Source organism: Mus caroli, unplaced genomic scaffold (genome assembly GCF_978045245.1).
Source record: "Mus caroli unplaced genomic scaffold, Mus_caroli_1 scaffold_6, whole genome shotgun sequence".
Classification (NCBI taxonomy): domain Eukaryota; kingdom Metazoa; phylum Chordata; class Mammalia; order Rodentia; family Muridae; genus Mus; species Mus caroli.
The window spans coordinates 82,690,797-82,716,632 of record NW_028227261.1 but is presented as its reverse complement, the minus strand read 5'-3'; the positions used below and the strand labels follow the sequence as shown (position 1 = coordinate 82,716,632).

The window sequence follows — 25,836 nt, the reverse complement described above, 5'->3', positions numbered from 1 at the left end:
CTTAATTTCAAATTACTTCATATGTTAGAAGTACACACAGTAAGTTTCAACTTTTTATTATTGCTGTGAGTATATATTTTATTTGCTCATATATTTCAAAGTTCAGTCTCCATTATTATTTATCTTTGTAGAATCATTTATTCATATCAGCTAGTTATACTTTCATTATTTAAATAATACAATACTTCTAAACATCTGTTATTAGTTAGATATATTAAAAATCATAAAATAGATCTTATAGTCATAGGGTTATCAAATTTTATATTTTTTTCTTCCTCCATGTTTGTGAAAATGTATATGAGATGTCAAAGTTTCCTTTCTTTTTTGTACATAAAATAATCCGAAAGAGAGGCCCATTGGACTTGCCAACTTTATATGCCCCAGTACAGGGGAATGCCAGGGCCAAGGGTTGGGGGTGGGGAGGTGGGGGGCTGGGGGGGGCGAGTGTATTGGGGACTTTTTGGATAGCATTGGAAATGTAATTGAGGAAAATACCTAATAAAAAAAATAATCCAGAATTGTCGGGCAGTGGTGGTGCACACCTGTTATCCCAGCACTTGGGAGGCAGAGGCAGGTGGATTTCTGAGTTCGAAGCCAGCCTGGTCTATAGAGTGAGTTCCAGGACAGCCAGGGCTACACAGAGAAACTCTGTCTTGAAAAACCAAAAATAAATAAATAAAATAATCCAGAATTATTTAGTGAAAATATCTTCAAAACTTTGTTTTGAAATTTGAAAATATTCTCCCTTAAAAACCTGATTTTATCACAACATCTTTTGGTAGTATCATTTCCAATGAAAGTCTATTGTCATTTCTAATGCCTTCTCTATACATAAAATCTCCACTTTAAAGACACTTTTTAGATTCTTGATTTTAATAAATTTATTTTACAATAAAGTTAACATAGTCCAGAGATTTCTCATATTTTTTTCACTGTGTCTGACTGTCATGCATTTGCATGCATACAGATTGTGCATATGTGGGTACCTATGCATATCTGCACACATAGAGACCAGAGAAGAAAGAAGGTCAGCTATACCTACTATTGATCTTCATCTCTTTCCTTTCCTCACCAGACTTGGAATTCGCTATTTTAAGCTACATTTGTGGGTAAAAGACATTTATTTCTTTAGTCTCTGTCTCCCACACTGGGTTTTCAAAGGTCTATGGCTATGTTGAGATTTTATGTAGGTCCTAAAATCTACTGCTATGTTTACAAGTGTATATAAAAATTAAATCTCCACCTCTGTACCTGAAAACCTGAATTTTCTTTTATACATTGCAGCCATTGACGTTTTTAAACATCATTTTATATTATGCCACATTTCTTAAATCTACTGAGTCGATCTTGGGTCACAGTCAATGGGTAAAGTTTATACTTCAGTGAAGTTTCACAAGATTTTTCTAATACCATTTTTGTGTTTCTGAATCCAGCTATGATATGATATTATGTACAATTATCATGTATTTTATTCTCACCTGGATCAATTTCAGAAACATTATTTTTGATTAACTTCAACTATTAAATTAAATTTATTAATTTGTCCTATTGGGATTATGATTTAAAGAAGAGGGATAACAGTCATGATACACAACTGTTACTACACTGCTGAAAAATGTTTGCTATAAATTTAAATTTACCCAATGATGCTCACCTTGATCACTTCACAGGTATAGTGTTTGCTTTGTCTCTTCTATTTAAAGTTTATTGCCACTTCAGTCCTTTCTTTAAACACTTCCTTAAGCATATCTAATACTTAAGGGATAGATGATGTTTGTGCAATGATAGTAGCTACATAAATTATATAGAAACCTTCTCTACAAATTTACTTATTTTATTTCTTTCGTTTGTACAATCATTGCTCCTATCAGCTAGACATTCATAATTTTATCATTAAGATAATGTAACATCTCTTAGCATGATTTTTTTAATTACTCATTTTGAGGTATATTGTGATCCATGGGCTGCAAATTTGTTAATTTCATAAGGCTGTTGCAAATTATACTTTTATTAACTTAAAATAACAGATGTATTTTTATATTAATTAGTCATAGAGTTTTGAAATTAAGATATCAGCATGCTCATAGTACCACTGTAGGGTCTATACTTCCTTCCTTGCATCTTCTAAGACACAAGTCAGGGGATTAGGTGAAGTCATGTTAGTATTAATATATTTTCAAAGATTACTTGAATGAAGTCACAATAACATACTAGGTAGGAATAAATTTACAATGAGTGTTAGAGAAATGTGTGGTGTGGCACTATATAAAATATTGTTATAAGTTAGGAAAATGTTCAAGCACTGTGGTATTGGTTTTTTCTGACTGTCTTCTGTAAGCCATTCTTCAACCATTATGGCTGTTTGATAATCTCTCAGGTCACTGATATTTTCATGATTTTTTTTTCTTGAGCATCACTACAGTACCTATAACTATATATAGAATAAGCTTATAAAATCATAGATTTCCCTATGGCTTTTTCGCTTGTAGTTAGTGTGTCCCTTTCTCCTCTCCTTTTCTCCCTGTTATACCATCCCTCTCCCCTGATCAGTTAAGTGTTTTTACCCATTTTCTTCATCCCCCTTTCATAGCATCTGTTTTACTCTATACTACCCCTTAGTCACTTTTAGTGTTCCTGGCTTCTACAGTTGTTCCAGATCATACACTTGCTGAGGGGTAGAAGAATCCCTGGATGAGTGAAACCGTGTGTGAATGTGTGCTGTTTACATAGCTATGGTGGTGCCCACAGGAATAGTGTAACATTCTTGTGGTACATTTTTATATGTTGACAATGTGTACAGAAAATTCCAGTAAAAACTCCCCCCTATCATATTTATGGCTTGAAGATGACTGTTCCCCTACACAAAATGCTCTTACGGAGAATAAACATTTATCTACTTGATATAGCTGTATTTCATTAAATATGCCTCCTTATTTATTTACATGTAATAACCCTGCATTTTGTTCACCTCTATATAATAAACATATCATGATGCTACGGTTTCTCTATCATAAAATGCAGTTCATCTGGTCCAAGATTTTCTGTGTATCTGGCTGGGTATATTTTGCTTTCTTTCCCTGGTCAGATCAATTCTCTGGGAGCCAGGCAAGGATGTGGCAATGTGGAACCTGAAAATTAGAACAGAAAAAATAGAACAGAAGGTATAAACTACCTATGATGAGCTCTCATTGGTCAAACTACGGAACACTCATGATAGGAAGGAAGAGAAAAAGGTAGAAGATAAAAAGAAAGGAAGAGAGAGGAGTGCAAGTCTGAGTGCCAGGTGTCGAGCATGGACAAGGTTTTGGGCAACTGTGGACATGAAATTAAGGCTTTGTAGTTTTATAAGTTCAGAGATGCCCCTTCTTTTCAGGGAAGAGAGTGAAAATTTTTGGTTACTTGAAATATAAGATATACACACACATACACAGACACAAAGAAAGAGGTGGAAAGGGCTGAAGGACATGTGCATGTTCTCAGTTTTGCTTTGGATTTAACTGCTCTCAGGTTAAATTTGGCAAAAGCAAGCAGTATGCAGGTGTCAGACACATTGGCACATGTCTCTGTAGTAGGAGATCAAATCCTTTGGGGAAAATGCCAAGCCACAGAACACCACAGCCACATGGTTGGTCTAATTTAGCACTTCGGGCATTTTCCACACTGGCTTTCACAGTAGTAGGTTCATCCTTGTGCCATTCTGCCCAGCATGAGTGATAGTTTCCTTTTTCTACAAGCTCACCAGCACTCTCTATTAATTGTTTCCATTATCTTGGCTATTTTGTCTCATTTCAGATGACATCTCAAAATAGTTTTACTTTGCATTTTACTTAAACAAAGAATGTAGAAGACATTTTGAGCTACAACTAGTATTTTTTTTTTTCTTATTTTGAGGTCTATGTTCAGATTTATAGTCCATGTTTCACTGTATTACTTGGTTTCTTGATTCTGTGGTTTTTAAGTTACTTGTGTGTTCTGGGTATTACTCCTTTATTATATGTATAACTTGCAAAGCTTGTATTAACTATCAATCTTTGTCAATTTGCTCAACATATGACAATAAATGTTTATCTGTATTAAATCACAATAAAATACCAAACATGAGGGAAAATGACTTCATCAAGTTTTCAAGAAAATGGATACAACTAGAAAATATCATCCTGAGTGATGTAACCCAGACACAAAAGAACACACATGTTATGTACTCACTGATAAGTAGATATTAGCCCAAAACTCAGAATACCCTTGACACAAGTCCCAGACCATATGAAGCTTAAGAAGAAAGAAGACCAGTGTGTGGAAGATTCATTTATTTCTTATTATGCAGACATTACTTACTATTATGAAGAATGGGCACATTCTATACTTTATTCTAACTTTATTACATCTTTGTAGGAAATGCAACTAAAACCATCTCTAAAATCTTTCTTCCTACAATTATTTGAATCAAATCAGAAATGCTTTTTATAAATAATTCATCTAAACAGTATTAATTCATAAAAGTTCATCTTTATGTTAATGTGCAGGAAATCTGAGCAACAGAATGGTTGAATACCCAGGGATTATTATGTTAATTTAATAACGACAAGAAAGGCATATCAACTACAAGAAGCAATCCTGAGATATTTTGGGGACTTTTTCTCATAGAGATCACCCATCACAGAGCATGCAAAAGCAGTGATCCACTTCTAGGAAGGCCACCTACTAGCCTTAACCTATCCTAGATGACTCCTGACATTTTACATTATTTCTCTTTTGATATTACTCTAGCTCAGGCTTCAAGCACTATATTGAACAGGAATGAGAATAGTTCACAGACCCTTCAATTGCTTTGGGTTAGTCTTCTTTTAGGATAATGTTGGCTGTCATATAAAAGCTTGTTATGTTGAACTATGACCCTTAAGTACTATTGTCTTTAGAATACTTATTGCAAAACTATCTTAGGTTTTATCAAAGGACTTCTCTTAATCAATTAAAATGATTGTGCTATTTTCATTTTTAAATTAATTCCTATGCTTTATTACATTAATCAACTTAAATATATAAACCTATATCCTCAGAATAAAGCCAACATGGTTGTCTTCATGATTGATAATCATTTAGATGTATGCTTGCATTCAGTTTGCATGTATTTTGTGGCAATTTTTAGGAATGTTTTTAATGATATTAGCTTATAGTTATTATTTTTCTAATTTTTACCTGGTTTGGTTATTAGAATATCCTGGCTTTGTAGAAGGTGTTTTTCAAGTATTCTACTCTTTCTTCCTTTTATTATTTTTTTGTTGTTTGAATTGAGAACAGTTAGCTACTGTTCTTTAATAAAAGTCTTATAGAATTTGTTGTGAATCCACTTGGAACTATATTTTCATTTGTTTGAAAAAATTTAGAAATTTTAGAAAATATCTAATGTATTGTATGGATGCATCACCTACAAATTAAAAATGTACGGCCTATAGGAAAGTGTAGAATAGATTGTGGGCCATCTGGGAGGCAGATAGAATTCTGAGATAGAGCTGGACAGAAGATATTATCTCAAGAAGACATGACAAAATGTACACATGGTAACTGAGCACAGTAACCAGCTACATAGCAAAATGTGGGTTAAAAGAATTGGGTTACTTTAAGTTATGATCTAGTCATAGAAGAGCATAGCTATATGATTGAGGTATTTGTAAATATATTTTGTGTGTGAGTCATTTCTGGTAGTATGGGCCTGGGAGGGAGAGCCAGACATAACTTCTACAGAATGTGCACAACTTAAAGCAATTAAAACCCAAGAGTACAGCTTGAAAAGGCCCAATTGGGAAGTGATTTGGAGGGGAGTCATACTATTTGGCCAAGAGGCATGGTATATTTAAAAAGAAAAAATAAAGCAGATCAAAAGATGAGGGCACAATAAGTGTGACTTCTTCCAAGAGCATCATGGTTAAAAGCACACTAGATTGAGTTAGGTCTGAAGTCCTGCAGCATAAAGCAATGTAGAAGCACAGAAGGTTGAAAAGGTCTTCAGGCGAAACCAGGAGTCTTGAGCTATCTGAGCAGCTAGGGTTGAGGTAACAATACCACAAATAAATACCCATACATCTGAGCTGATAAAGTTATTAAATAATGATCTTTGTAAAATGATCTTTGTAGGGAGGAGATTTTAGTTTAAAAAGGAAAAATCTTTTCTATTTAGGTCGGAGGGAATCACAGTGACACAGTGAATCTGGATTCCTTATGTATTTGCTTTGCTTCTCAGTGTACAAATGGCTGCTCTTTCAGTGATTACAATTTTGTATGTCCTCTTGGAAGAGATAAGAAAAAGATAGAGAAAAATGAGACTAAGAAATTAGATACTAGATTAGAGACCATAAAGCAGAGGTTGAAAAAAAATCTTTATATCAAAATAGCAAACTCTCAGATGAATCCAATTTAGAACTTACAATAACATCAAACAGTGTGTTTCCAGAGGGGAAGTTTCCACTGGGGATTGAGACATTAGGATAGCAGCCCAGAGAGTTACACTATATTAAGTTAATAATCCAGATTCTCCTTATTGGGCTATATGAATAGCTAGGGTTGGATTAACAACACCACAAGGTATAAAATAAAATGTCACACAATGGATTGTGTGGTTTTTTTTTTATAGAATTTGGAGAACTGAGACATGTATACATGTTGATACATCATACAGTTGATACATGTTGCAATGGGCTTTTGCTTGAATTCTGAGAGGAAAGATTCTAAGGTTGCACATTTATTAGAGACAATACTGTCTTAAAAACTACCTTTGCAAATTAAAGCTGTTTATGCTCACTCATACATATCCATTACAATACAATACTTTTAACACCATGATATAAAACCTGCTATAGATATACCTTATAGTCCTCTACATCAAACCATTATAAAATGTTCTAACAAGACTTAGAAAGAAATGCTCATAGAGCAGAATGGGGTATGGTATTTCCCAAAGATGGTTTAAAATGTGCTTTGTTGACTTTAATTTTTTTAAAGTCAATGAGACAAATAGTACAACTGCTAACATACACTGGATTTTTGAAGAGACTTCTGAATTAGATTTTTGAAGAGACTTCTGAATTAGATCAGCATGTAGAAGTTCTAATTCCAAAATGGAAGAAAGAAGGTATGTTATTTGGGGGAGGAGATTTTATATTTCTTTCAGCAGAAAATAAAAATCTATGGATTCCTTAAAAACTGATAAACACCAGATTTGACTTGAGAAGACCACATGTAATGTAAATCTCAGCTACAAAGACAAGAATAAAGTCAAAAGGACCAAGATATATGCTGTTCCCCTTAAATGCAACAAGTCTATAACTGACTAGGACATATAAATGTCTGAGGCCAAACCATCAGTTTGCATGGCCAATAAGTCTTGTACACTACAGAGTTCTCACAATAAGGCATGAATGGAGATTTTCATTACAGTTTGGTTATATAATCAAACTAACTTCTAAAGGTAGACAGTTGTGTTTCACCTGCTCAAACAAGGAGCAGAAAATCATCTTTACTTAATCTGTACACATGGCATACTCTATAGAAATGTTATTATATAACTACATGTACCTTGCAAAAGAGTGTATGTTGCAGAATGGAAAGCCAAGAAAGCAGCCCTAACAAGAGTCATCCTCAAGGATCCTAGAACACCTGATCCTGCCTCGGATGCCATTTCTCAGGAAACTAGCTTCCAGAACAGCTTCAGAAAGCTGCTGACCTGAGATGAACTCAATTTGTTCAGCACTAGAGTCTGACTGATTCAGTCAGGACTTTACTTAAGCCTGAACTTTTACAGCACACAGTGTCTAGACAACAAATGCTGCAGCTAGCTTTCTTAAGACTAACCATTTTTCTAATTTATTTATTTTTTTGGTTCCCCAAAAAGGGATTCTCCATCCAAAATCAAAAGGAAGGAATTATAAGAAGAAAGTTGGACATATCTCTTAAGTTGAAGTGGATGTTTTGATTATTTTATGGGTTATAGATATATTGTCATTGTAGAGGATGGCTTACAGTTTTTTTGTTTGCTTTTTTTTGTTTTGTTTTTTTGTTTTGTTTTGTTTTGTTTTACAAAATTTATGGTCTTGGACAGAAAGGAAATGAAATAGATAGCTTAGACTTGGGGATGCCTTTCTTTCCTTCTCTTTTCTATCCTACTGTGTTTCTTAGAAAAAGGGAAGAGAGTTGAGAAGAAAAAAGGGGATATATAAGTAAGAGAGTAAAAGTATAGATTATTGACTCTACTCTTCACATAGAACTATGGCTAGTCTCAAGTTTATTTCTGTTTGCATTGGTATGGATTGTTGCATATTGATGCAGGTTTAAGGTTTTCACTGACATAAATCTTTGTATGTTGATACAAACTTTAAGGTTAATTTTTGTAACAGCATAATGTATGTATGCATCTCACTTAATAATACAAGGATTTGTCCCAGTGCTTTTAATGGGTGCTATTGTAAACTATAAGGTATGTTTAAGAAATACAGGTTAATTGTAAGACAGTCAATCATGGTCACATCAGATATTATTCTAGATCATCACAAATGTATTCATCCAGGTTTTAAAAGACAATAGGGTGCTGGAGACAGGCAATGTTATCTTGTTCAGATGTGCTATGAATAGATAGGTGGTCTTCACAAACCTCACAAAATACAACATTTAAACAGGTTTTTATTAATTTTAATTCCTGTTAGTGCCCCATTCAAACTTCATCTTCAGACTAAATCCTGTCCAGAAAGGACAAAAGGATACAGTGAAGTTGATTGTCAAGCTCTTCCAAGACAAACCAAGCAAGTACTTCACAGTTCCTGATTCATGAACAGCCTGTCAGGTATTCTGGACCAAAAGGTAGAAGATGGCACTCCAGTATTTCAGAAACTATTTGGTACTATCCAGGCAATCAGCTGTATCCATCATTTCTACAATTTTTTGGAAGCTGAGTCCCTGTACTTCTTGCCTATTCAGGTAACATTTATTCCTTCTCAGGTCTGTGATGGGGTGGAAAACTAGATAGTAATTGTGTTAATATAAGCTTGAGCTATTTAGAATTTAAGATGATTTAGGTCTAAAAATATGTTTTTAAGTTGATAATAAAAGTTAGGGTAAAATTTGAGTTAAGTATAGAACATTGAATACACCAAGGTGGGCTGCATAATAGAAAATTTCCTTAATTGCCAAATACTATATAAACTGTATTCAGTTTATATTTGAAAAAAACAAACAAATATAAACTGTATTCAGTTTATATTAGAAAAAAAGATCCTTTTATTCAACTAAAAATGAGAATTGTAGAAAGACAATGTGTATTGTATGGACACATCACATGTTAACTAAACAGCCTATGGCCTATAGGAAAGGTCAGAATAGAATATACATCTGGGAGGCAGAGAGAATTCTGAAATAGAGCCGGGTGGGGGAGATTCTCCCAGGAAGATGGAACAATCTGGACGTATGATTCATGGCTACAGGTAACCAGCCACATGACAGGAGGTGGGTTAAAGTAATTGGGTTATTTTAAATTATAGTCTAGTAAGGGAGTATCGGGCTTCAAGGAAGAACTGGACCTAACTTTTACAAATATTTATTTTGTATTTATGAATATTTTGCCTGCATATATGTATATCTCTGTGCATGCCAGGTATAATAAGAAGCTAGAAAAAAGCGTTAGAGTCTCTTGAACCAATGTTATAGATAGTGTGAGCCAATATGTGGGTATTGGGAATAAAATCCAGATCCACTGGAATATCAGCAAGCATTCTTATCTGCTGGGCCATCTCACCAATCCCAGTTAGAAGAAAATTTATAACTGATTCAATATCCTTATTTGCTATGAATATGTTTAAATAATAATCTCTTGTTGGATTAATTTTCCATATATCAATGTGTAGAAGAAGATTTTCGGCTTTCTAGTTCAATGGTCTATAGGTTTTGAAGAAACCGCTATTAATTTCTGAATTTCTTTGGTGTCTGTTTGTTGTTATACTTTGTGGTTTCTGTTTACTTTTATTAATTTTAGGCCCTCCTTCTTTCATGTAATTTGGCTAAGGGTTTGTCAGTTTTCTGGGGTTTTGTGGGTTTGTTTATTTTTGTAAGAACAAGTCATTAGATTCATTGTTTCTTTCTGGGTTTTTTTATTTTATTTTACTAATTTCTGCTTCTATAAAATTATTCTTTTCAGTTTACTAAATTTGTTTGATTTGTTTTTCAAAACTTTTGATCTACATCATTAAGTTATTTACATGCACTTTTACTACTTTTCTTTAAATGTAAGCACTTATATTTACAAATTTCCCAGTTAGTACTGTTTTTGGTATATCCCACACATGGTGTTGCTTTGTGATTTTATTAATTTCCAGAAATATTTTGATATTACAACTAATTTATCATCTAGAACTATATTACTTACTCTGTATACATTTGCATAATTTCTAGACCTTCTTTTCTTCTTTCTTTTTAATTAGATAATTTCTTTATTTACATTTCAAATGTTATCCCTTTTCCTGGTTTCCTCTCCAAAAACCCCTTATCCCCTCCCCCTCCCCCTCCCCCTGCTCAACAACCCATCCACTCCTGCTTCCTGGCCCAGGCAGTCCCCTATACAGGGGCATAGAACCTTTACAAAACCAAGGGCCTCTCCTCCCATTGATGACCAGCTGGACCATCCTCTGTTATATATGAGCTAGAGCCATGAGTCCCACCATGTGTTTTCTTTGGTTGGTGGTTTAGTTTCAGGGAGCTCAAGGGGTACTGGTTAGTTCATATTGCTCTTTGTCCTATGGGGCTGCAAACCCATTCAGCTCCTTGGGTAATTTCTCTAGCTCCTTCATTGGGTACCCTGTGCTCCGTCCAATGGATGGCTGTATTTGTCAGGTACTGGCAGAGCCTCACAGAAGACAGCTATATCAGTCTCCTGTCATTAAGCTTTTGTTGCCATCCGCAATAGTGTGTGGGTTTGGTGGTTGTATATGGAATGATCCCCAGGTGGGGCAGTCTATGGATGGTCATTCCTTCAGTCTCTGCTACACACTCTGTAACTCCTTCCATGGACATTTTGTTCCCCCTTCTAAGAAGGATGTAAGTATCCACACTTTGGTTTTCCTTCTTCTTGAGAATCATGTGGTGTGTGAATTGTATCTTTTCTTCTTTATTGCATTATGGTCATCTAAATTACATGAAGTCATTTATATTTTGTATATTTATTACGATTTGTTTTGTATCTCAATATGAGATCTATATTAGAGAAAGTTCAACGGTTTTCTGAATAGAATGTGTTTTCTGTGTTGTTTATATGTAATACTGGAGAAAATAAGATATTAAATTATATATTATTACTGAGTTTAGGTTAATTTTTGTCCTGAAGTACAGTGGAATGCTTTTTATAGAAGAGGTTTGGTGCAAATATGACTAGGATTATAATGTTTTCTTGGATAATTTTTCCATTAGCAGAGTGAACTTTCCTTTATCTTCTGTCATTTTGTTTAAAATATATTTTGTCAGAAAATAATACTTTGATAATTTATTACGTCCTGATCCACTGCTTGAACTGTTTTTCCTATATTTTCATGGTAATGGTACATATTTTTTAAAGCTAAGATTTATTTCCTTTAGATAATAAACAGATGTGTTTTATTTATTAATCCATTCAACAGACCTATATTATTTGATTAAATAATTAAGGTCACTTTTAATGTAGATACTGAATGATGTGTATTGATCCTGCCATTTTGTATGTGTGTGTGTGTGTTTTACTGTTAGATTTCTTAGTACTGTTTTGTGCTTCTGTAACTACAGCTATATTTGATTAATATTTGTAGTCATTTGTTTATGCTTATGTGTCTCTTCAGTCTGAACTATTGCTTTTTGGAGTAATTGGTTAGATTCTACTCTATTTTCCTTTAAATAAATTTGAAAACTGTGCCGGGCAGTGGTGGCACATGCCTTTAATCCCAGCACTTGGTAGACAGAGGCAGGTAGATTTCTGAGTTCAAGGCCAGCCTAATCTACAGAGTGAGTTCCAGGACAGCCAGGGCTACACAGAGAAACCCTATCTCGTATAAATAAATAAACAAATAAATTAATTAATAAATAAATAAATATTGAAAATGTGTTAGCTAACCTCAATTATCACCTTGAAAAGATGTGGAATGACCTAGGCTATGAACCGAGAATGCCTGTGGAGAGTTGTCATTATTGGGTCAAGTCAGGTGAGAAGATTGGCCTACAGAGAGTGTCAATAATTCCTGGAATAAAATCCTGAACAGTACAGAAATGAGAAAGTGAGTTGAGCATAGGTATTAACTGCTGTTTGATTCTGGATGCTATGTGACCAGACACCTCAAGATCCAGTTACTATACTTGCTTTGCTGTGAAAGTGTTTATTTTTTCACTTTGGGCCCAAAACACAGTTTCCTTAAGATGCTTTTGTCTATGTGAAATTCACAGATAAATCAATGGAGCTAGAAGAGCTCATCCTAAGTTAGCTAACTGAGCCCCTAAAAGGCAAATATTGTATATAGTACTTTACATGTGGATGCTATTTTTAAGTCTTTGATAGACATGCTATAATCCATGACTGCATACATTAGATACAAAGTAAGACAATAGGCAGGAGGAAAGGATCTCCCAAAGTTGATAAATACAATTTCTTGTCATTAAGTGACAGAGAGCAGAAAGAGATATGGAGACTAAATATAGAGAGTATAGGAAGCAGAAAATAATGGAGAGAATATGAGTTGGAAAAGAACAGTTAAAAATAAAAGAGATCATCTGGAAACCTACTACAGTGCAAGCTTCTTGAAACATTTTGGGGTGTTATTTCTTCTTTTTTTTTCCAGAGTTGTTATGTATGCTGTAGAGTTGCTAATATGGTATCATGAAAGTAACTTTTTTGTAGGAACTTATTGCTTTTCCCTTTAGAAATGTCTTGATTGTGCTCCATAGACTTGAGTATGCTGTGTATTCATTTTTTTCAATTCTAAAAATGTTTTAATTTCCTTCTTAATTTCTATGTTGACCTATTTTCTATTCAGTATTGAGCTGGTCAATTTCCATTAGTTTCTAAACTTCCTGTTGTTACCAGTGCTGACATGCAGTTTTATTTTTTGGTGGTTAGGTAGGACACAGGTTGTTATTTAAAATTTTTTCTATCTAATTAGACTTGCTTTGTATCTGAATATGTGCTTGATTTTGGAGAAATCTTCATGAAGTGCTGAGAGGTAGTTTTGTTTGGATGAAATTTTCTGTAAATATCTGTTAGATCTATTTGTTTTATGATGTAGTTTAATTCCAGAATTTCTATTTAATTTTGTCTGGATGACATGACTATTGGTGAGAATAGAATATTGAAGTCACACACTATCAATGTGTAAGGGCCAATATGTTATGTAAGTGTAGTAGTACATATTTCATGAACTTGTGTGCCCTTGTGTTTGGTATATAGATCTTAAGAACTGCAATATTCTCTAGGTGGATTTTGCCTTTGATGAATGTGTAGTGTCTTCCTTATATCTTCTGATTAGCTTTGGTTTTAAGTGTATTTTATGAAATAGTGAAATGGCTAGATCAGCTTGCCATTTAGGTCCATTTGCTTGGAATTTCTTTTTCTTTTTTTCCCATTACCAAGAGATGATACCTCTCCTTAATCTTAATGTGTGTTTCTTAGACTCAATAGAAGGATTAATCCTGTTTTGCATCCATTCTCTAAGTATACTTACTTTTATTGGGGAATTGAGACCATTCATATTGAGAGTTCTCAATGAGCCATGCTTGTTGATTCCTGTTATTTTCTTATGCAGACTCTGTTTTCTTAATATACTACATATTTTCATATGTCTTTAGTCCAGTGAAAAGTGGAATATCTTCCTGTGTTCAAGGCAGGAAAATAGATGTTAGAATAATAGGAAGATAGGTAGGTATGTAGAGAAAAAGAAATAGGACATTCGCTAGATGGTTGATAGATAGATGATTGATAGATTAATAGCTAGCTAGATATTAGATAGACAGATATTAGAGGATAGACAGACAGACAGACAGACAGACAGACAGATAGATAGATAGATAGAAAAATAGAAAGATAGATAGATAGATAGATAGATAGATAGATAGATAGAAAAATAGATAGATAGAAAGATAGATATTAAAAGATAAGTATTTTTCATTGGCTTTATATCCCAGTATGCTTCTGAACAGGAGACTCTGTACATTGAATTTGTTATACCAGGTCATTTCTAGAAAAAGGGTTTCAAAAATCTTAGTTTACTTCAGTTTTCATTACCTATATTTCACTTGGCCTCGCCACTCTAGTTTACATTAGGCTGATGAACTAAAAATGCTATTTTTTAAAAAATATATCCATCGAGCTGAAACACTTGAGATAGAAATATGGGATCATATAATTTTCAATTAGCTTTTGGCAACATAAGTTCTCACTGACACTAATTGGCACAACCAATTGTATCATATTATTGGATATGCTGAAATGCTGAAATAGTAGGGCCAATGATTGGGAAACTTGGAAACCTGGAAAACTATGAAAATCATGAAAATTGTAGCCCTCAGTGGGTCAGAAAGCCATTTTATACTATCAGTTTACTTCAGAAACAGAAGCCAATAGGATTAATCATCGAAATCTTGGCAGGCCATTGATAATCACTTCCATTTGTTATGACTTTTATGTCTCTGTGCTTCTTTAGGTATAGGGGAGCAGAGAGTAATAACATCACACTAAGGATTTGTGCCCAAGCTTGTTCTGTACAAAAGAGCAGGACAGCAGTCTTCTATGTTTTCATATGAACCCTGAATAGGTTAAATTTCAGGTGTTTTACCACATAAAGTTTTTCATTAAACATTTTAAATTATATTCATATATGATACCTCTTTCTTTGGGGCTTCTAATTACACATTGAAATTTTAATCTGTTATTATTCACAAACCTCTACTAGTAATTTTACAGTCTACAAGTATTTTGTTATTGTTCCCTATCCATCTTATAATTTCAACTAAATCAAGCAATGAAAATTTTATAGTGCATCCCTAATCGTGCACCAGACTGGAACTGTTCATACAAATTTCAAGCAATTATAAGGCTTTCTGGGAATCATTGGCAGCAAACAGGAGATTAAATGTTTGCAAGAGCAGGCCAGATGGGAAACATAGATAACAATCATCTCATGGAAATTTACTTTATTTTCCAACCCACCACAATGTTTTAAGATAACATGGCCAAGGGGATGCATTTTTACATTGTTGACTAATATGGTGGCTTTGGTAAGTAATAGAATTTCAATTGTGGGGAAAATTTTCAAAAAGCATAATCATTTCCCCTGTCACCTTCTATCTTTGAGATAATCAGAGTTAATATGAGACTCCAAAGACATTTTTTACATGGAAATTTTATAAGTTTATGTTTTGAAGCTAAAATGTGACTCAAATTACCTGAAAGCTAGGGAATCACAAAGGTAAGTGCAATTGTACTCAAGACATTTTGACATAAAAAAATTAATTTTACTGGCTGAAAATTCAAGAAGGAGGCTGGTTATTTTATAGGTAACACCTATATTTTAATGTCATCGTATGACTCACCAGTGGAGCCCATGGTTTCATTACTAACATGGCCTGAAAGTAAGAAAGGTGAATTTATAGAGTCAAGGCATACTCTGATTTCAGGTTTTCTGCTTGAATGGGCTCCAGCCTGAAAAAGGCTTCTACAAATATTCTAACATATGCCTATTTTTTGAAAACACAGGAAACACAGTTTAAATTGTTAGTGTTCTGACTGGTTGCTATCTAATCATACCTTGACATCCCCTCTATCACCAATAGTCCTTTGTTCACCATTAATTTTATATATCTACATTATATATTCCTTATATCCTATATTAGATGCTCCATAGTTCTTATATAACATAGTCTATATATTTTACACTATAAATATCAGAAATCTTATATCACACATTCTATATATCTTGTATGTCATATACCATAAATTTTATATTAAACAATTTCAAATTCTTTGATGCATAGAAGCAAAATATTTTCTGATTGTATCATTGTTCTGTACTTTTCTGTTCATTTCCATTTTTTATGTTGTTGAAGGACTGTAGACAAAGTGAAAGTTCATGGAGAATAGTTCTTCTATAGTGAATCAATTCTTCCTCATTTGAGAAACAGTATATAGGTCCTTACAATAGTGCTAAATAATATCTCTTATATTTATCTATAGTCCAAATAGAAGCATTGGAAATAATTTTCATATTTTTATAGGCTGTGTTAGAGAATTAATAAGTGTGTGATCATTAGAATCATGGACAAAGGAAAACCCAATTTTACTATCATAACAGATATCTGTAATTATTGTTATTTGTAAAATAAAGTGTTTTTTCTTTGTTTTCATTTTATTTTTTATTATTTATTTTTCCTCTTGTATATTATATCCCTACTCCAATTTCTGCTCCTCCTTTTCCCCAACCCTTGACCCATCCACTCCTCTTCAATTTCCTTCAGAAAATGTTAGGTAGGCTTCACAGGAAAATCAACCAAACCAGGCATATAAACTGCAATATGACTAGGAACTTCACTTCATATTAAAGATGGACATGGCAATTCATGGAAAGAAAAGGGTCTGAAAAGTAGGCAAAAGAGTAAGAGACAGCCCCATATTACAACTGTTAGGAGTCCTAAAACAAGATCAAGCTACACAACCATAACATATGGATAGAGGACCTAGGTCAGAGTCATGCAGGCTCCTTTATTACCAAGTCAGTCTAGACAAGTTCCTATGGGCTTAGGTTAGTTGATTCTGTGGGTTTTCTTGTGGTGCATTTTTCCTCTCTAGTTCCTATAATCCTTCCTCCTTCTCTTTCACAGGATTCTCTGAGCAATTATGTTTGACAGTAAATAGATAGGAGAGAGTGGACAGTCAGATCTTATTCCAGATTTTGAGTGGAACAGGTATGAGTTTCTCTTGACATTGGCTATTGGCTTGCTATAATCAGCCTTTTTTTATGTTTAGATATGTCCCTTGTATCCCTGATCTTTCCAAAATTTTATCATGGATTTTTGTCAAAGGCTTTTTCAGTATCTAAAGAGATAATCATGTGGGTTTTTGGTGGTTTGTTGGTGTATATGTGTGTGTGTGTGTGTGTGTGTGTGTGTGTGTGTGTGTGTGTGTGAATTTATATGGTGGATTACCTTAGCAACTTCTCATATGTGGAACCATCAATGTGGATGGTGGATCATGGTGGATGATTTTCTTGATGTGTTCTTAAATTCAGTTTGTGAGTATTTTATTCAATATTTTTGCATCAGGGTTCATGAGATATATTGGTCTGTAATTGCCTTTCATTGTTGAATCCTTGTGTGTTTTGAGCATCAGGGTGACTGTAGACTCATAAAATGAATTTGGCAATGTTCTTTCTGGTTTTATCTTGCACCACTTAAGTTTGGGTTTGTTGTGCATTCATTTTCATTGAATTCTAGAAAGCCTTAAACTTCCTTCTTTATTTCCAAAATTTTATCATGGATTTTGTCAAAGGCTTTTTCAGTATCTAAAGAGATAATCATGTGGGGTTTTGGTGGTTTCTCCCAGTGTCATAGAAGAAAATAGTTCAGTTTTATGAATTTGTAGACTTTCTATTTTTCTGTTGTTGAAATCTAGCTTTAATTCAAAGTTGTCTTATAAGATATAGATGTTTATCTTAGTATTCTTGTATCAGATTATATATTTGCTTTATTAATGTATGTATAGTCAGTTTTGGAGAAGGTTCTGTGAGATGCAGAGTAGGTTTTTTTATGTGCTTGGTAAATTGTTCTGTCTATTACTGTTAGGTCCATTTGAGTAACATCATTTGTTAGTACCACTATTTTTCTGTTTAGTTTTTGTCTTAATGACCTGTCTTTCAGAAAGAATCAGGAATTAAAGTCTACTACTATTATTTTATGGGGTTCCATGCATTTTTAAGATTTAATAATGTTTCTTTTACAAATGTGGATGTCCTTGCATTTAGACATCATCATGATTAATTTTTCCTTTGATGAGTGTGAACTATCCTTCCCTGTCTCTTTTGATTAATTTTGATTGGAAGTCGATTTTGTTAGATATTACAAGAATTATACCAGCTTGATACTTAGATCTTTTGCTAGGAAAATCTTTTTCTAAATGTTTACTCTATGGTAGTGTCTATCTTTGATATTGAAGTATGTTTCTTTTATGCAGTAGAAGGGTGCATCTTATTCCTGCATTCACTCTCTTAGCCTGTATCTTTTTATTAGAGAATTGAGTTAACTGATTTTGGGGTATATTAATGACCATTAATTGTTATTTAATGTTAGTTGTTATTGTTGTTATGTGTTTGTGTTTATGTATGTTCCTCACTTTTATTGGTTTTGCTTGTGTGAAATTATTTCCTGTATTATCTTGGGTGCTGTTTTCTTTCTTGTCTTGGAGATTTTCTTTTAGAACATTCATAGGGCTTTATTTGAGAATAGATGTTGATTTAATTTTACTTTTTCATGGAAAATATTGGGGGTTTTTTGTTTCTAAAAGTATTCAAATGTATTCTGGGTATAGTAGTCTGAGCTGCCATTTGCAGTCTCTTATACTCTTAAAGACATCAGTCCAAACCCTGGCAGATTTTAGAATCTGTGGAAAAGTTGAATATACTTCTAATAGTTTACTTGGCTCTTTTCCTTTGAAATTTTTAATATTCTTTCTTTGGTTTGTATATTTAGTGTCTTGAGTATTATTAGGTGGTAGGTCTTTCTTTTCTGGTCCACTCTTCTTGTGCCTTTATAGACATGTCCTTAAGTTTGGAAAATTCTTTTCTATGATTTTGTTGAAATTATTTTCTGGGCCTTAAAACTTGTCCTTTTTTTTTTTTAAGTTTGTTCTTTTCTTTAGGTGTAGTCCCATATCTGTGATGTTTTATGTCAGGAACATTTTAGATTTAATATTATTGTGATCGTGCTACCAGTTTTTTTCTATCATATCATCTATACCTGAGACCATTCTCTGTGGAGATACTTATATCTGTAGTTACTGTTTGATTAACTAGCTTTTTTCTTCTCTAAGATTTCATTCCCCTAGTTTGTGTTTTCTTTGTTGCTTCCATTTTTTCAGGTCTTGAACATTTTTATTCATTTGCTTCACTGGTTTATATGATTTGTCTTTGCTTTCTTAAAGAGATTAATTTGTTTCTTCTGACTGTTTGTATTTTCCTGAATTTCTCTAAGTGATCTAGTCAATTCCTCTTTAAAATCCTCTATTATCTTTATAAAGATGTATTTAAGGTTGTTTTTTTGTACATCAGCCATGTTAGAATATATTAAGGTTGTTGTTGTAGGATAGTTGGGCTTTCGATCTTCCATATTGCCCTGGCTATTTTTGATTGTGTCCTTATACTGACCTCTAGGCATCATGGTTTGGGATGAATGTAAATCTAGGAGCCAATTTTTAGTTCATTTTGTTAGATGGGTGTTTTTTCCCTTGTTTTATTGATTGAGTTCATTATGTTTGTTTTTTGTTTTGTTTGTTTGTTTTTTGAGATTGTTTGTTTGTTTGTTTCCCCCACCCTTTTTGTCTTTTTATTTCTGGAGGCAGGCATGAGTTGTGGGCCAGCAGGGCATCTAAATCAAAGTTGGGAGCTAAACTTCTTGTAGTTAGGGAGGCTTTTGATACACCAATGGATCTCTGTCCTGACTGGCATGCTGTGCACTTGTGAAGTGAGTATACACTAACTGGCTCACTGTAATGGGAGAGTGTCTGCAATTTGAATCTTTTAGCTCTTTTAAAGTGTGGAAGAGTTCAGATGGCAGGTTTTTACCTGTTCTGGCTGGTATGGCCTATACCTGAGCAGTAGATGTCTGAATGACCAAATAGATAGATTCTTATACTTAATGAATAAAAATGATCTTGAGAAGAGACATTTTCAAATTGTTTGGATAACATTTCTCTATTCCAGTAGGAATTATAAGAGGTAATAGGTCAGACATAAATGCAGTTTAATTTTTTTGCCAAAATTATCCCAAATAATTGTTAAACAAACCCAATAAAAGATAAGAGAATAGTATTATTATCAATGTAAATTAAAAAATTAAGATATGGAGTCATGAGACAATAAGTAAGTATAAGATCACAGATAATTTTAAGGCTGATATTGGGATCAAACCATAAGTGCTAACCTGAGCTTCTGTCTTTCTTGAGTTCTTATCAAAGCACTGTCTTCTACACCTATCCTAGCTCAGAAGAAATAGTTCTAATTTGCAAAATTGTTCAGTGCTTTCTTTGTTGGTCAGTAAGGGTCCCTGTGCTAACCTACTTACAGCAGCCACTCACTGACAACAAGATCACTGACTTTACTAAACGACTTTTGCTAATAAATGATAAACACACATGTGCAATCCCCAAACTGATCTATATAACTCCACAATATTTGAGAAACAAAAGCAAAGAGCTCTATAAATCCTATCATTTTATTAGATTAAGAAATTCATATACTTGGCACATAAAGCAGATGCTTGTTTTAGACACTACTCATGGTAATAATGACTTAAATATATGTCCCCCAAACAAAACCAATCAATAATTATATTTATGTTCTTAGTTAATATGTATTCTTTTAGCGTCAGGGTCTTTCTAACTCCCACTTTTTCTAGGATCTTTTTATCAAAAAAGTTTAAGTTTAAAGCTCTTGTGAGGAAGTCCTGCAGCAAACAGAAGCTGTGAGAAGATCAGAGATACCTTTATAAGACACTATTAGGCAAAGTTTTTCTATAAGGATTCTCATTGCGGAGTTCGAATGCTTTTCCCTACGTACTTTGTACATGCGCGACTGCTTTTCCCTTCTTCCTCCTCTTCCACTGGCATCCATGGTTCATTGAGCCACCTTCAGCACTGCAGAGAAATTCTGAAGTTCAAAAGGGCCACCACTAGGCAAGGCTGAGGGGAGTCGCTGCAGTAGCAACCTGAGATGGGTGATGCTGATAATTCTGAAAAGCGTGTAAATGAAGAAAATGGAGAAGTATCAGCAGACCAGTCTCAAAATAAACAAGGTCCACCGTCGTCACAAAAACAAAGAAACAAACAAAAACATAAAAAACAGAAGTAAACATGAGAAACATAAACACTCCTCGGAAGAAGATAGGGATAAAAAACACAAACATAAGCATCAGCATAAGAAATACAAAAGAAAAGAAGTTATCGATGCTTCTGATGAAAAAGGCTTGTCCCCTGCAAAAAGAATTAAACTTTATGATTTAGCTTTGCTGGAAGACTTGGAAAAACATGGAGCCTTGATTAAAGCTGAACTTGATAATGAGTTAATGGAGGGAACAGTCCTATCTGTAATGGGGCTCATTTTGCAAGGCTATAAGTCTGGCTCTGAAGAATGAGAGATTCACGAAAAGGCAATGTAACTGTTCCAACGTCTTGCCAGCAAGAACTTACTCGGACAACCAGATCCTTCTGCAGCACAGCTTTATTGTAACAGCTTGATGAGGAAGACCCCAAGCTCCAAAATGGTGCTCCTTTTATACCCCTTAAGGTGGCGTGTCTGCTAATGATTGGCTGCTTGCTCATCACATCACTATGACGCCCCAGGATGGGCTGTGACTTGGCACGAATTCACTCTTGCACATGTGTACACTGCCGGTTCTTTAAGTGGCACAAGGCACTGCGGAAGCCGACGCCATCTTGTAATGGCGGTTGCTCATGGCTCTCCACAAGGCAAGAAATGGAAATAGGTTACATACCAGGTCTTCAGGTACACTGTGAAATCTTGAAATTACAGACAACAAAAATGGTGTAAAAGAAAGAAAATCAAGAAGAGGGAAGTCCAACCTGTGGATACTTAATTCCTTCTTAGAATAGGGAACAAAATACCCATGAAAGGAGTTACAGAGACAAAGTTTGGAGCTAAGACAAAAGGATGGACTATCCAGAGACTATCCTACCAGGGGATCCATCCCATAATCAGCCATCAAACCCAGACACTATTGCATATGCCAGCAAGATTTTGCTGAAGGGACCCTGATACAGCTGTCTTGTATGAAGCTATGCCAGTGCCTGGCAAATACAGAAGTGGATGCTCACAGTTATCTATAGGATGAAACACAGAGCCCCCAATGGAGGAGCTAGAGAAAGTACCCAAGGAGCTAAAGGGGTCTGCAACCCTGTAGGTGGAACAACAATATGAACTAATCAGTACTCCTAGAGCTCGTGTTTCTAGCTGCATATGTAGCAGAAGATGGCCTAGTCGGCCATCATTGGGAAGAGAGGCCCCTTGGTATTGCAAACTTTATATGTTACAATATAGGGGAACGCCAGGGCCAAGAAGTGGCAGTGGGTAGGTAGGGGATCAGGGCAGGGGGGGGGTATAGGGACCTTTTGCGATAGCATTTGAAATGTCAATAAAGAAAATATCTAATAAAAATAAATAAATAAAGGGAAAAAAGAACAGGAAGAAAGAAAGAAAGAAAGAAAGAAAGAAAGAAAGAAAGAAAGAAAGAAAGAAAGAAAGAAAGAAAGAAAAATAAAGTTTTCTGAGGAACTGCCAAACTGATTTGTTGTGGTTAGTGAATCCAAAACAATTTTAAAGTTTTGCAATTTTTGGATCAGCTTCACATGTTGCAGATAATGACATAATGCCTTATCTTGTCAATAGATTTTATCATGCTCTGGAGATCACTGCAAGTAAAAGCTGTGACTATGGTATTGATATGTGGACTGTAGGTGCTGCCTTATATGAACTCTACTGGAAAAAAAAAAAAAACCTTTATTTTCTGGCAAAACTAATAACCATATCTTGAAGGTCACCATGGACCTTAAAGGAAAAATTCAAAATAAGATGATCTGGAAAGATGTATTCAAAGATCAACATTTTGAACAAAATCTGAACTTCATGTACATAGAGGATGATAAAATAACAGGGATGGAGAAAGTTGCTGTCATGAGCACCATTAATCTAACTAAAGACCTGTTGGATGACTTGCTGGGGTGCCAGTGACATACTGAAGATCAATGTAAAAAATTCCACCAGCTAAAGGACTTGTTGGACAAGATCATAATGTTGGACCCAGCTAAGTGAATTAGCATCAACCAGACCCTGCAGCATGTATTCATCCAGGAAAAATTTAAATGAGATAAAGAAACTCCAAGGGTTTGAGTAATTAACTACAAAGACAAGAAATTTCACAGCAATTTATTGTTAATTCATATAAACTTATAAATACTTCTGCAGCAAATTTGAGGAAGCATGATATATTTGAATTAACTCCAACGGTGATATTTCTTTTAGAAATGTTAATCTGTTTTGTGTCTTACGTGAAATTTCACTGTAGAATTATTTTAATTGCCAAGACTGCACAGAATTACAGTGCTAATGTATATGGTTGCAGTTCACATAAAAGACAAAAAGCATCTGTTATTAGTGGCAATACTGGGTGGTTGATTTGTTTTTAGCAGAATTGGCTTCAGTGGAAAGAGAGGCCCATTGGTCTTGCAAACTTTATATGCCCCAGTACAGGGGAACGCCAGGGCCAAAAAGTGGGAGTGGGTGGATAGGGGAGTGGGGGGGGGAGGGTATGGGTGACTTTTGGGATAGCATTGGAAATGTAATTGAGGAAAATACCTAATAAAAATATTAAAAATTAAATAAATAAAAATAAATAAAATGTTAAGGCCTACTTCTGAAAGTCCTCATATTTAAAAGATAGACAAAATAGTGAGATTTTTAACTATTTGTATGTCATTTTGAAAGTGTACTGCTTTATGATAAAAGTGTTTTTTATTTGTTCATTATTTGCCTTATTTGTGATTATGTTGTCTTTCAATACAGGCATGGCATAAATCTTCCACTCTTGAGCAAAGCAGATAGTTTTTAAAAATGGTAATTGCTTCTTTACCTTTTGTTTCTTTTGTAAATGAAGCTTTTCATTCACAATGTGACGTTAGAGTGTTGTCTATTGCATGAACAGTTGACACTCACTTACTGTAATGAGAAGATTGTTCTGCATGGGAAGTGGACCATGAAGATATCTGCATGTTCTCAGTATGCATCACTAGATAAAAAAAGTCTTTTGTGAGCAAGGGAAAAAAAGACATTATTAGTTGCTATTTTCTGGCATAAATTACAACCCTATCCATGTATTTTAAAATTCAAATATTTAGGACAAAAATTTATAATGATGCCTGGACTAAATTACACACACAAGTCTGAAGACAGTGTAGTTCTCCTTTGTGTCAGAAGAGTTTCTGAATAAAATGAGTCGCTCTGACATTGTATTGGAAGGACTACAGTATTTTTTTTTCTTCACAGGACATAAATACCATTAGACCAATGAGATAATATTTAACAAGTACCATTGTTACTTGACATTTATGTAACTGTGTGTATTCCTATCAATTTTCAGGGATGGTTTAGTACCCTTCACATCTATCAATAGATTTTTGACAACTGCAATGTCACAAGGAATATCTCATCCAATGATTCAGAAGCTAGAGAGAAAATACAGACATGTGTCAAGCTACAAGAAGACATGTGCTCATAGGCCAGATGGTCCATAGGGAAAACAGAGTGAGAGGAAGTTGTGCTGACTGTACATGGGAACAGACAGAGGTGCCATCAGTGTCAACTTGAAACACTGAAGATTTGGAGAATAGAGATAAAAACAGAATGCTATCTCTGAACCATGGACTAATAATAAGAAAAAGATTTTAGGTATGTTCTTATTTCATGATTTCTTTTTACATTAAGAACTCTGTAGCTCTCAAAACCTGTGTAGCTTACATGAATACACATTATCTCTGCCATGAAATATGATAGGAAAAGTGAGAAGCCAATTAGTACAGATGCATGGATTGTATTGGGGGAATAGTACTCTATCAATGTAAGGTAAATGATATAGATAATATTGGTTAGAAAACTAAGATTGGACTGTTTCTAAAATGTTGCACTGAAAATTTAAAATTCAACAAAAAGGATTAGATATATGCGTTTTGTTCTTACAAAGAACTTAATGTTTTCTGATAATTGTAATACAAATAAACTGAAAATTGCTAAGGATAGCCATGGGTTTTGAGATGTGAATGTTAACTAAGAAAAAAGAAGTACGAGAAGGAGGCAGAGGAAGTGGTAGCAAACAAGTGAAAACTTGAACTTTTAGTGATATGGATAAGAAATCATATAAAATAATCTTAATGTGGTACCATCTTATTGCTAGTGACTACTAGTTTCATTTTTAATTATTTAATTGTATAGAGGGACATATGGAATATTTGTAGAGACGTAGAGTATTAGCTGTTGGGAATACATTTTTTTATGGTTCTGATAGACAATTTAAGTATGGGATGAGACTAAGAGACTATGGCCATGGCTTGGTAGTGACTGATGACAGTACTCTGTATCAACTCTTCTGAAATACGCCTGAAGTTAAAATAACAAATTAATATGCACAACTGAACATGTACTTACTCCAACATGAAATATCACATAAAAATAATGTGATGTCTCATAAAAACATGTCTGTCTTTAGGAATTGCATGGTCTTAGTAATGATTTGAAGGGGTAGCACCCTGTATCTCCAATAATATCTGTGTCAGGATTGATTCAGCTCACTATAAACCAGGCAGAAATATCCTGCAGAAGGAAACTATGAAGCCTCTACCATTTTTCTGCACATAAGTTCTTATGTATATTTCAATATTCAAAATAAGCTGAAATAAAAACTGTTTGGCCTTATTATTTTTTGAAACTATGTTTAGTATTTCAATTCATTTTTTGAGAGTGTAATACAATATATATGGTCATATTCTTTCTCTTTCTTCAATTTCTCTCAGATGCTTCC

The 25,836-nt window shown here is 34.1% G+C and overlaps 2 pseudogenes; both read left to right on the top strand.

Annotated features, from left to right (window-relative positions):
* The window catches only part of LOC110293338 (serine/threonine-protein kinase PRP4 homolog pseudogene), a 49,878-nt pseudogene extending 28,016 nt beyond the window's left edge, over positions 1-21,862 (top strand).
* A 694-nt stretch (positions 21,863-22,556) lies between these two features.
* Positions 22,557-23,132, top strand: LOC147004282 (serine/threonine-protein kinase PRP4 homolog pseudogene; annotated as a pseudogene).
* The last annotated feature ends 2,704 nt before the right edge of the window (positions 23,133-25,836 follow it).